The 12,936-nt window shown below is 39.4% G+C and overlaps 1 protein-coding gene across 17 annotated transcripts in view; it reads right to left on the bottom strand.

Annotated features, from left to right (window-relative positions):
- LOC129191387 (muscleblind-like protein 1) overlaps positions 1-12,936 on the bottom strand; it is a 202,595-nt gene that overhangs the window by 92,321 nt on the left and 97,338 nt on the right. The gene's annotated exons all lie outside the window — the stretch shown is intronic.

Below are 12,936 nucleotides of genomic sequence, written 5' to 3'. Positions count from 1 at the left end.
CATAAAAGCATCTCATTAAAAATATATTAAATCCGATGACAGAGAATAACGTGAGCTGGATCCATGAGAGCCAATATGATCCAAGTGAAAAACAAATAGATTGTTCGCAGAGTCAATAAATCTACTGCATTTTTAAAATACCATTCTTACTTTAAAAAAAAAAAAAAAGACTGATACATCCCTGCAACATTAATGAGCCTTGCCAAAGGGGCAGCCCTTTTAATTAATGAGGCTTCCAGAATCCATGTCAAGAAACAGCTCGGCCCCGCCCCTGCAAGCTCGCGATTCCACCCTCCTGTCGTTATGAAGTCGGATGAAGTCATTTACACTGATCACACCATCAGGGCAATATTAGACATCATCTCTATTGTGCGCACGTACGCAGCAGTGTGGACTAGCAAGCATGAGGCAGCAGATCTGCATCATCTAGAGAGGATACAACCGTAGAGATGAATGGAAGGTCAGCCGCTGCATTGATATTCAAGACATGGGTGCATGAATAATATGTGTGCATATGATTAACATTGGTTACCTCTCTTTTCAGAGAGGACTCCTCTCCTTCAGGTGTCAGAAAAACAGTGTGTTGTGGGAGGGGGTGGGGTTGGGGGTCAGTTCAGTAGCACAAGCTGTCATCTCAACACTGAGAGTCGATGCAATGCTGTTATTACATGAAAGGATTGGCCAGGCATCAACTAGTCAGTCACACTTGTTGCTAGGCAGAATTTGTGCTTGTGTCATATGCCAGACACGCCAACTAGGCTGTTTGAATGACGTAATGGGGTAGCAGGAAGAAGAAGTTATAAAGACACTCCCTAGGGAAATTAGTGCTCTGTATTAAATATCAAATACATACAGTCATGGGGAAAAACGGTGCACTGTGCTATTATTTTTATGACAAATTTGCAGATTCAAGGTGTTTATTTGTCAATCCAATAAAAAACATGTACAGTTGTCCCTCTTTTACCGAGGTTAATTGTTGTGACGGTGACTGTGATAACTGAATTTCCGTGAAATAGGATTCAATATCAATAAACAGAATATTTTTGGAGTTAGAGCATAAGAAAATCAGTTTATGACTTTCTAAACGTGGGTTTTAACATTATTAGAGCCCTGTAGACATGAAATAACAGCCCAATAGTCTTTTTTACAGTCCTGTTATTCTTTGTTTACATCACATTGCACAGGCTACATGATCACTGCAGGGACAGCCCCCACTAGCATAGCAAGCTACCAAACTAACTAATTAGCCTCTCACAATTTACTTATTCTAAACTTAAGAAAGTGTTTCAGACAGAGTGGGAAGGAAAGAAGGACAAAGGAGCCAAAAACATAAAGGAGAACCTAGCGTATTATTTGGAAGTATTTGTAAGTCTTTTTTTTCACCCATTTTTGCTGTTTTTTTTTCCAAATATTTCAACTTCTTTCTAAAATAATCTTTGTAAATTTTATTTTCAGAATGTTATGACTTCAATCTCGTAAAATTTTGACTTTTTTATAACTTGTCCCCAACCAAATTTTCCAAAAATAACAACTTTATTTTTGCTTTTTTAAACAACTTTAAAAACAACATATTTTTGCTTAAATATTTGATGACATTATATTTGACATTATATTATTATATTATATTGACATTATATATCCTCATCATATTTTACCACTTTATTGTGGTCAAATTGTATATATTTTTTGTATATGTATTTTATATATTTATAAATAGGGCTAGGGTTTGTTATATATTTATATATTTAAATTTATATTTATATATATTTATTCTTTTGTATATTTACGGTTTTTTCTATTTATATTATACCTCTTTATTGTGGTAAAATTGTGCTTTTTTTTTCCTGTTGCAATTTTCCTTTTTTCTCATAATGTTTTGACTTTATTCTGGTAAAATTACAGCTGTTTTTTTTCCATTTCTTTTGTTGTTTTTTCCCCCAACTATTTCAACTATCTTCTTGTAAATTTTCTTCCCATAATTATTTTCTTCCCATAATTCTCATAACAGTATAACTTTATTCATTGTTTTGCTTGTTTCTCATACTATTAAAATAAAAAAAAACATATATTTTTTCTTTAATATTTGAAGTATACTCTGCTAAAATGATGTTATTTTTCTCGTAAAATGCACCTTTTTGTCATTACATTTTTGCTCTTTATTCTCAGAAAAATGTACATTTAAAATTGTTTGCTGTTAGTTTTTTTTTTTTGTTCAATTACATTTTTTAGAATGTACAACGGGCCAAAAAAAAAAAACAGTCACGGGCCACAAATGGCCCCTGGGGCGCACTTTGAACACCCGTGACGTAGAGGAAAAGCAGCATAAGTCATCTAGGATAGACTCCATCTTCCCCGTGACCCTCAACAGGATGAGCAATAAAGCAAAAGGATGGATGGCTATAAGTTTTAGTGTGCACATATTGTGAAGAAAAGCATACATTTCATACGTTTTACTACCTGCATGTGGCAACGCTAGTGTGGTGTAATGCAGCAGCGGCGGCGGTGAGGGTGTTACTGAGTTCATGGACATAAACCACAGCACCGCCAGACCAGTCTGCTCCTCACAGGAATAGCAATGCAGGAGGCGCACGTACAAGCAGTATACATCTCTGTGTAAAGAGAGCAGGGGATGAGAGAGCGAGGCAGCGACAGACACAGACATAAAGGGTATAAAACTGCAGGAGATGCAGTCGTAAGAGGTGGGAGGTTGGCTGAGAAATGCCGTTGGAAAAAGTAGGGAAAAGCTCCCTTGGGTGCTTCTTCACCCACGGAGGCTTTATCATTATCATTATAAAGAGACAAACATGCGGCACATGGTCCTTTTTTTCCACCACCTTCACAAGCAGGCATTAAGTGTCCAGACAGGTGCAAACACAAAATAACAGACAGGCAGATGAAAGGAAAAGGATGGAAAAGGCCTATACACAAACATAGGCAAGTATACAGGTTATATGATATGATATGATATGATATGATATGATATGATATGATATGATATGATATGATATGATATGATATGATATGATATGATATATGGTATATGGTATATGGTATGATATGATATATATGATATATGATATATGATATATGGTATGATATGATATATGACACGACACGACACGACACGACACGACACGACACGACACGACACGACACGACACGACACGACACGACACGACACGACACTACACTACACTACACTACACTACACTACATTACATTACATTACATTACATTATATTATATTATATTATATTATATTATATTGCATTACATTACATTACATTATACTCTCCTGACCAAAATCTTAAGACCACAAAAATTGCTAGAATTTGCATTTTGCACATTTGGATCGTAATGAGGTTTTAAGTAGAGGTACAATTTGCAAAAACAAGAAGGGGGAGTGAAACAAAAAGCACTTTGAAAAAGTAATTTACTGAAAACTGAAATCAGCTGATCAAAAGTCGAAGAACATCGCTCAAAAAATAACAAAAAACTCTCCAAACCAGAACAAAAAATGTTCTCAGTAGGACTCATTAATGAGTAGCTCCACCATTCTTGTTAATCACTTCAAAAATGGGTTTGGGCATGCTTGATGGGAGTGTTTCCAGGAGGCTAGTGGGAACATTGCTCCAAGTGGTGAAGATGGCTTCATGAAGGGCATCAACTGTCCGGAACTGATGGCCATTTTTATAAACTTCCCTTGCCATCCATCCCCAAATGTTCTCTATGGGATTTAAATGAGGGGAACATGCAGGATGGTCCAAAAGAGTGATGTTATTCTCCCTGAAGAAGTCCTTGGTCAAGCGAGCATTGTGAACTGCAGCGTTGTCCTGTTGAAAAAGCCAGCTGTTACCACACAGACGAGGGCCCTCAGTCATGAGGGATGCCCGCTGCAACATCTGCACATAAGCAACCACCGTTTGACGACCCTGCACCACCTGGAGCTCCAGTGTTCCACTGAATGAAAAAGCACATTTTTTCTCATCAGAGAATAAAACTTTTTTTCCACCTTTCAATGTCCGATGTTTGATGCTCCCTGGCAAAGTCTAAACGGGCAGTTTTGTGGCGTTGAAGGGGACGAGGCCTTTGAATTTGTTTTTTGTTTTTTAAACCCTTTTCCCGCAGATGCCGTCTGATGGTTATTGCGCTGCAGTCGCCACCAGTTAGGGCTTTAATGTGGGTGGAAGACTGCCCTCTGTCTTGATGGACAGCCAATTGGATCCGGCTCAGCGCAGATGTGATTTTTTGGGGGTCTACCACTTGACTTTTTCGTTCCATAATGCTCAGGATCTTTAAAAAAATGTAGAATGACTGATTTACTGCACCCAACCTGAGCAGCAATGGCACACTGCGAGAGGCCTTGCTTATGCAGCTCCACAATCCGACCACTTTGAAAAAGAGAAAGCTTCTTAGCTTTAGCCATCAGGAGGGCATGACAGTGTGAAGGCCCGACAGAAAATTAAAATTTTGAGCAGATTTTGGCATTTATAGCCTGTGGTCTTAAACTTTTGATCAGGTGATAAACCTTATTTATTTATTTATTTTTAAATTACAAGTTCCAAATGTTTTTTGTCTCACTCCCCCTTCTTGCGTTTGCATATTGTAGCTCTACTTAAAACCACGTTAAGATCCAAATAGTCAAAATGCAAATTCAAGCAATTTGTCAGCTGGTCTTTAGATTTTGATCAGGTCTGTATTATATTCACACTTTCATGATCTCTTAATGGCAAAGGCAAAAAAGCTTTCCCTCTTTGAACGTGGTGGGATTGTTGAGCTGCATAAGCGAGGCCTCTCGCAGTGCACCATTGCTGCTGAGGTTGGACGCAGTAAGACACTCATTTGAAACTTCTGCAAGCATCCTAAGTGTTATGGAACAAACAAATAAAGTGGATCCAAAAAAAAATCAGCCCTGAGCCGGAGGATCCCATTTGCTGTCCGTCAAGACACGGGACCGTTCTCGGCCCAAATGAAGGTTGTTACTGTTGCCAAGTGCAGTCCAATAACCATCAGATGCCATCTGTCGAAGAAAAAGGTTCAAAGGTTTTGTCGTCTTCAAGGCCACAAAATTACCCATTTGGAATTTGCAGGAGAGCACCAAACATGGGACATTGAAAGGTGGAAGAAGGTTTTATTCTCTAATGAGAAAAAAGGTAACCTTAAAGGTCCTGATGGCTTCCAATGTTACTGGCATGACAAGGAGATCCTACCTGAGATGTTTTCCACACGGCACAGTGGATGGGGCGCCATCATGATCCTTTAATAGTGCAGGGGCGTCAAACGGCAGAGGGGCCATGTGGAGATTTTGCAGGGGGCATTCTTCATGGCTGAAGGCCCTCGTCTGTGTGCTAATGACTGGCTTTTCCAACAGGACAACGCTGCACTTCACGATTCCCGCCTGACAAAGGACTTCTTCCAGAGGAATAAGCTCACTCTTTTGGACCATCCTGTGTGTTCCCCTGAACTAAATCCAACTAACAACTTTTGGGGATGGATGGCAAAGGAAGTTTACAAAAATGGACATCAGTTCCAGACAGTGGATGCCCTCCGTGAAGCCATCTTCACCACCTGGAGCAACATTCCCACTACCCTCCTGGAAACACTGGCATCAAGCATGCACAAACCCATTTTTCAGCTGATTAACAAGAATGGTGCAGCGACTCATTACTTAGTCCTTTTTTTAACATTTTATTTCTATTTTAGTTTTTTTTGTTTTTGTCTTTAAAGCTAGAGTCTTAAACGTTTGATCAACTGATGAACATCCTAATTCACTTTAATGCTTGTTTGCAATAAATTGCTTACTCAAAAATGTTTTTGTCTCACTCCCATTTCTTCTATTTGCATTTTGAAGCTCTACTTAAAACCTTTTTCAGACCTAACAGTGCACAATGTAATTTCCTGCAATTTTTCAACTTGTCTTAAAATTTGGATTAGGATTTTATAGCCATAATTAATAATAATCAGAAAATCCTACTAAACGCTGAACAAGAGGAGTCTGTGTAAAGAACCAGAATAAAACAACATCTCAGCATGATCCATCCATCCATTTTCTATGCCGCTTATCCTCACTTGGGTCGCAGATATGCTGGAGCCTATCCCAGCTGACTTCGGCCGAGAGGCGGGGTACACCCTGGACTGGTCGCCAGACATTGCAGCATGATTCAAGACTAAAAAAAGACATGAAACCGATGACCACAAAGCACGTCTTGTATGAAGTGCAATATCAGTTCACAGTCTTGGCTGACTCAGGAAGTAGCAGAAGTGTGATTAAGGGCAAAAACACTCATGATGACCTAATGCACAAAACAGTTTCCAAAAATGGTCAAATACCAAACAAACAGCAGTCTCCTGTCTGACGCTCTGACCGTTTTGTTGCTTAAAGTCATCAAAACGCTTTGTCATGGTGGCTGGCATCTGATACGCACGCATGCAAGAAAGCATCATAAATCTAAAAGAAATGCCTCATCATTCCCCATCACTGAAAAGTATCCTATCATCCTTTGGGTACAATATAGAAGACCACAACAAAACAAAGATCCAACAGTTTTTAGTTCAAATTGTGAAGGCAGCCAACCATGGTGTATGCCAGGGATCGTCAACATGTAGCCCGCGGGCTGACATAGGACTGTCCCGAGAGTTCAGAGCAACTCACATTTTTGCAGCAGATTTCTCTAAAAACCAAAAAAAAAAAGCAGAGCACTTGTCGTATGGAGAATCCCATGTGACCAGCTTGTGTTCAGTCAAACCCCCGACAGACCGGATGGGTTCAGTAATCTAATATAGTAAACATGCTAGTGATGCTATTTTGATTTACAGATGTATGTATTTGCAGATGTACGATAATAGCGTGGTTTGATGTGTGTGGGTGACACCGGATCGGACGAGAATTGCAATGTTTTCAATGCCATTGTCGAAAGTTCCGGGCAGTTACTTTTCATTTTAATCCAAAAAGACGAAACACAAGTGGTTTAGAGTAAAATTTGTAAAACACCGTGAATTCCAGACTATAAGCCGCTACTTTTTCCCACATGTTTTAAATGTTGTTGTTTAAACAGTGATGCAGCTAATTTATGGCTAAAAGAACTACAGTTCCCATGATACTTTGAACACTGATTCAGGAAGTAGTCAACCTAATATCACATGTTTTATGTTTTATTGAAGTCGTATGTAGCGATCGTGTTTTGATGTGACAAATCTTAAGTAAGTTTGATCAAGTGTAGACTTACTACAGCTTCTGCTTGAACTGCTTGGACAGCTTGGCAGCTCTTGAATTCTCAGGAAAAAAGTTTCATGTATCACTCATCGGAACTAACGAGTGACGCTGGAAACACAGAGCGTTGGTAGGATTGCAAGGTTTATAGAGGTTTATAGGTTTATAAGAGCAAAACAATTATTAAAAAAAATGAAATCATTGCTTCAGAAAGTTTAGTGACCGAAAGGACAAGGTTGCGGGTATAAGCGGCCAAAATGGGCTTTCTCCGTAGGGTGGCTGGGCTCTCCCTTTCAACTGGCCTAGGAACGCTTCGGGATCCGCCAAGAGGAGCTGGACGTACAAGTAACCAGGGAGAGGGAAATCCATGCAACCTTGACAAGTGGATGAAGATGGATGGATGGATAGGGTTCAGAAAGTTTTCTGCCCGGTGGTTGGGCACCCCGATGTAGAAGATCTTTGACAAACATCATAATGAGATCCTGCTGCATTAAAACTTCCAAAAGACCAAACATTATAAACCAATTCACTGCTTTTTAACCAGAAGGTGCAGCAACAGATCAACAAACTGCACGGCTGCTTGTTGCCATGCCGATTTTGTAAAGCACAATTTGCACCCCTGAAGCCGGGTAAAACGTTCTAGCATATGCCAGTCACAGCCAAAGTCAGGCAAATTACTCCAAAAACACCCCCGTAAGCATCCAGTCAAACAATTTACATCCCCCAAAACCGAGCACCTAATGTCTGCAATGCACTGTGCTGCTCTTGTCCTCGGTCTTATTAGATTCTGCAGGCGTAGCTCTCACCTGAGTGGTGAGTATATCGCTTTCTTTTTTTTTTTTTTTTTACTGCATCATACATAGGAAACCTGCCTCTTGGTTGTTTAGTTGTTTTTGGAACATTTATACAAGCTCTGTGGCCATTTCTCTTGGCAAGACAAGTCTCCATGAGCGCAGCGTGAGGCCAAACAGGCAGTAATCTGTCCTCTTCGCCTGTCGATGACTAATGGCTCACTTTGACACCATAATCTGAGGAAATCGCAGTGGGCAAACTCGGAGCGCCCCCAGCACCCCCCCAGCTCCCCATTCCCACCCAGCTGTATTTACCAAAGATTACATCTTCAGCTAGCGTGCGTTAGGCTTGTGACAGCTTTACACACTGCTGGGAAAACAGCAATCACACACCATTGACTGACTCGCCTGTGATTTTGCCACTCGCCAAATGGTCTCAAAGGACTCACCCAAGACATTTTTTTTGTGCGTGTGTGTAAATGCCTGTGGCGTGCTCTGTGTTGAGTGGCACGCTATTCAAAGTCAAGTCACCTTCTTCTGCTTTCACCTTGATCACTGTGGTGCTCGGTGAGGTTTTTTTTTTTTCCCCCACAAACACACACTTCTGCATTCAACAGACTTTTAAAAGATGAGGAAGAATTGGGGGAGGACAGATTTATCGTTTCTTTTTTATATAATTCCACAAATTCCACTCCGCATGTTTTCTCCTCATACGGACACACTGCTGTTCTTTCATACTGTAGATGTGTGCGTGTGCGTGTGTGTGTGTGTGTGTGTGTGTGTGTTACAGATATGAGATGCTCTGTTCTATCCTCAGATGACCTTGTAGATCTGGCTGCTCTGATCTGCAGCAACGCCTTTTCAAGCAGATATTAAAAGAGAAACGTAGACAAGCCACCAAAAAAATCAAAAGGAAAGGAAAGGAGAGAAAAGAAGGTGGAGGGGTTGAGATTAGAAGGTGAGACGAGGAGAGTCATTTTAATAAATCTAAATGTAAATCTAAATCTAAATGTAAATGTAAATCTGCAACGCTATACAAGTTGTACACAGAATGCGCTAAAGCACAGGTGTCAAACTCAAGGTCCAGGGGGCTAGATTTGGCCCGGCTTATCGTTGTATGTGGCCCACGAAAGCCTGAAAAAAAACCCACGTCAAAAAGACACTTAAAAAAAAATAAAAAAATAAAAAAATAAAAATTAAAAAAAATTAAAATTAAAAATAAAAATTAAAAATAATATATATACTGTATATATACACTTTAAAAAATATATGTTTTATTAATCGTATTTCTATTTTTAATATAATTTGTAATTTATTTTTAAATAATAAAATAGTATAATTTTTCAAATGAAAAAAAACCACATAATTCATGTCAAAAAGACACTTAAAAAATGTGATTGTTTTTTTTTACATGGTTTAAATTACGGCTGTCAATTGATTAAAATATTCAATCGTGATTAATCACATTCTGTCCATAGTTAACTTGAAATGAATCTCCATTAATCACAAATAGAAAGAAACTTTATAAGTGCACCTTTGAAACATCATTTTAAAGTTTTTAATACACCTATCAACCTGAGATTCCATAATATGTTTGCTTTATTAATTTTTTTGTTTATTTAGCTTACATTTTTTTAAACACCTTAGCACCAAGTGGACCTCAATGTATAAAAAGCAAACACAATGTATAATAAGTAGATACTGGTAGGGTAAACTGTCCGTCACTCACATATGATTCTCTTCAAGCAAATAATCTCACTAAATATAATTGTGACATTACTAATAAAAGTTTGCAAAAACAGCCACCAACTAAGTGAAATGAAAACAGGATGTGAGAAAAATAACTATTGACGAGTGCTGAAGAACAGTCAGCATTTTAAAGAAGTAGCACTGTGCCCAATATACCGCTGTAGCTTGTGCTCTTTTACACACACATACACACATACACTTTGACCAACACTTTATCACACTTTTCTTACTGTGACCACTTCAACAACGTACGACGAAGTACGACAACGCGGGTCTTTCAACATACAACTTTTATTCTGTCATCGTTGACAAACACAGCAGTTCAAGCTCAAATACTAATAAATAATACATTTGCTTGCAAGCCTTTGCCGCCATCTCATTGAGCGCTGTGTATTCGCTCGCTCACGTCCGCTTTCACACATTGACACAAGTCCCCAAACAGCTGTCCTTGGCTATGCCTGCCGGTAACAAGCAGCTCGTGAGCCAAGTTTTAGCTCGCAGTTCAAAGCAAAAATTCAGCCGAGAGACGACTCGCATCTAAAAAAACACTCTTTAGTTGGGACGCTCGTATGCTAAGGTATCACTGTATAAATGACAATAAAAAACCCTGCTGTGCTCAAGTCTCAAGTCAAGCCTTCTGTCTTCTCTCTGGCATTTGCAAGTCGACGTACTCCGTACAACTCAAGTCACAGTGACAGTAGATACAAATAACTTTGGTCTTGTGGACAGAGTCATCTGCCAGGGCTATGAAGCTAAACGTACCATTCCAAATACCCTTTTCTTTCTCCATTTCTGCTCAGTATCTGTTCGTGCTTGTGGCTCAACATCCACTGCCACACCGTTGTGTTTCCTCCGGGTCAAACAGGACATGTGCATAATCGGGCGTTAAAAAAAAATAGTGCCGTTCAAGGAAATATCCGTTAACACGTCATTAACACGTTAACTTTGACAGCCCTAGTTTAAATGTTTCATGTATGTACTGTATATTATATTACTAAAAAATAATAACAAAAGGAAATAATGTTAAAAAATCCAAAAGGCACTTAATGCATATCAACGACATTTAAAAAAATATATTTTATTTTATTAGTTTTGTCTTTATGTACTTTTACATGTATTTTATTTCTTTAAATGTTTCATATATTTTTATTATATTACTAAAAAAAATAATACAATCAAATTGTTACAAAAACTAAAATATACACCAAATCTTTCTTGCTAAATTTTGGCAGCAACTTGTCCTGAATTTCTGATTTGTTTTTCAAGGTGCCCAGAATTGCTGGCCGCACCCCTGCTATTGGCTTTATGATCTGATCTGAAAAAAAGAAGCAAATAATCACCTTCATTTAGACAAAAACATATTTGACTTACTTTTTCAAGAGAGCATATATCACTGGTGACACTTACAGAGGATGAGACAACTTCTTTACGGAGATTTTGGGAGAGTAAATTGTCTGATGCTGCTCTAGCAGGACTTCCAGGTGGCACACAGGTGGGTTCCAAGTGACAGAGCAGTCGGTCAACCTGGTGTCTTCCACCGCTGAGAAAGGCTGGCCATCCAGTCCTATTAATTCTATCATTTTTGGGGTTATTTGCGTAGACTGTCACGCGCATACGGGCGAGTGTTGGCTGCATTAGCTGCCGTTTGACTGATGCTGCACCGTGAGCATCAAAAAGTCACCATACTCCGTCTTTCAAATGCCGTATTAAATTAAAGTTTTTTTTAATGTGCTACCCCCGCCCGATATTTTTCGTGGCATTTATATCACTCTAACAGTTCCGCACGGCAGACATGTTTGTTTTGGCTTTGGCATGCCTGCGCAGTGTGAAGAAAAGTGGGAGGGGGATGCTGCTGCTCTGTACACTACACTGCACAAAGAGATTGCGATAGGCTGCAGACTGCAATAGTACCAGCCACAGGTGATTGGCTTTTGTCATCGCCGTGGAAATGATCAACGGCAATTATCGGCGTATGCCGATCAAATGCTTCTCAACGGAAGTCGGCCGATATTGATCGGCGGACGATCGATTGGAACTTACCTATTACATATCATTCACAGTGTCTTTGAAGGCCTTACATTTGCATTTTAGTTCATTTTGCCATTTATATGCTTGAAAATGTTAAATTTAAGCAAAAATACGTAACGTTTGTTTCAATATGCATTTTTTTTTACTAATAGACTGTATTCAACCACAAAACAGCATGATTATTAATGAATGTATTTTTGAAAAACTGTGATTGGTTCAAATTTCACGGTTTCACTCTAAGAAATTCAAAGTGGTGAGAGACGACTGTACGACTTTTACTTTTACCAGTGACATGATCAAAGCCTGTTGCAATGGTGTCTCATTCACATGGCAATTAAGGGTGAGGAAGGAAAGTTAGTATTCAATCCCGCACCGATGGTGACGTACCGGCAAGGCTTAACTGGAGGTTTCGTGTCATGAAGCCGCTTTTGTATTCCATGTACTTAATTGTGTGTGCGTCTGATGTCTAAAAATCCAAATTTGGATGCATTGCAGATGTCAGCACTCGGGCACAGTGCAGGTGTTAGCCAGTGCAATATGAAAAACATGACCAGAAGATGAAGTGACTGTGGAGCAAATGCATCAAGGCCACAATCTATAGGATGTTTTGAATGCTAAGCAGCGAGTGATGTCATTTTTGTTTAGATAGAAAAAAAAAAAGGTTGTGAAGACATTCTCTTATCTCCGTCAAGCATTACCTTGAATGTCAACTTCATGCAGGCACATAAGGAGAGCGGAATGCAAAAGTTTGAACCTTAAACGCAATTTGCGTCACCAGCAAATGCACAAGTCAGTGATGATTTATAGTGTGTGTTTGCACACCACCTGTGTAATGCAGCATTGCTTTTAGGTAAAGTGTATGCATGTGGATTGGTGCGTATCTGTGTGTGTGTGTGTAGGTGTGTGTGTGTGTGTGTGTGTGTGTGCTTTTCCCCCCTGCCATTCATCCACAAATATGAGTGCACAGTGTTAACAGTGGGAGTCACACCACAGTGTTGTCCAACTGGAAGAAGTGTGAGGAATAGAGTCTGCCAGAAGAAAGGATATGTATGTGTGTATGTGTGTGTGTGTGTGTGTGTGTGTGCTACCTACACATAAACGCACTCTAACTACAACATTAAAACGCTAACACTCGCCCATTTGTTTGTCTGCTCAGCT

This window comes from Dunckerocampus dactyliophorus, chromosome 12 (assembly GCF_027744805.1).
Source record: "Dunckerocampus dactyliophorus isolate RoL2022-P2 chromosome 12, RoL_Ddac_1.1, whole genome shotgun sequence".
Lineage (NCBI taxonomy): Eukaryota > Metazoa > Chordata > Actinopteri > Syngnathiformes > Syngnathidae > Dunckerocampus > Dunckerocampus dactyliophorus.
The sequence above is the reverse complement of the archived record's forward strand: the minus strand, read 5'-3'. Positions and strand labels throughout refer to the sequence as shown.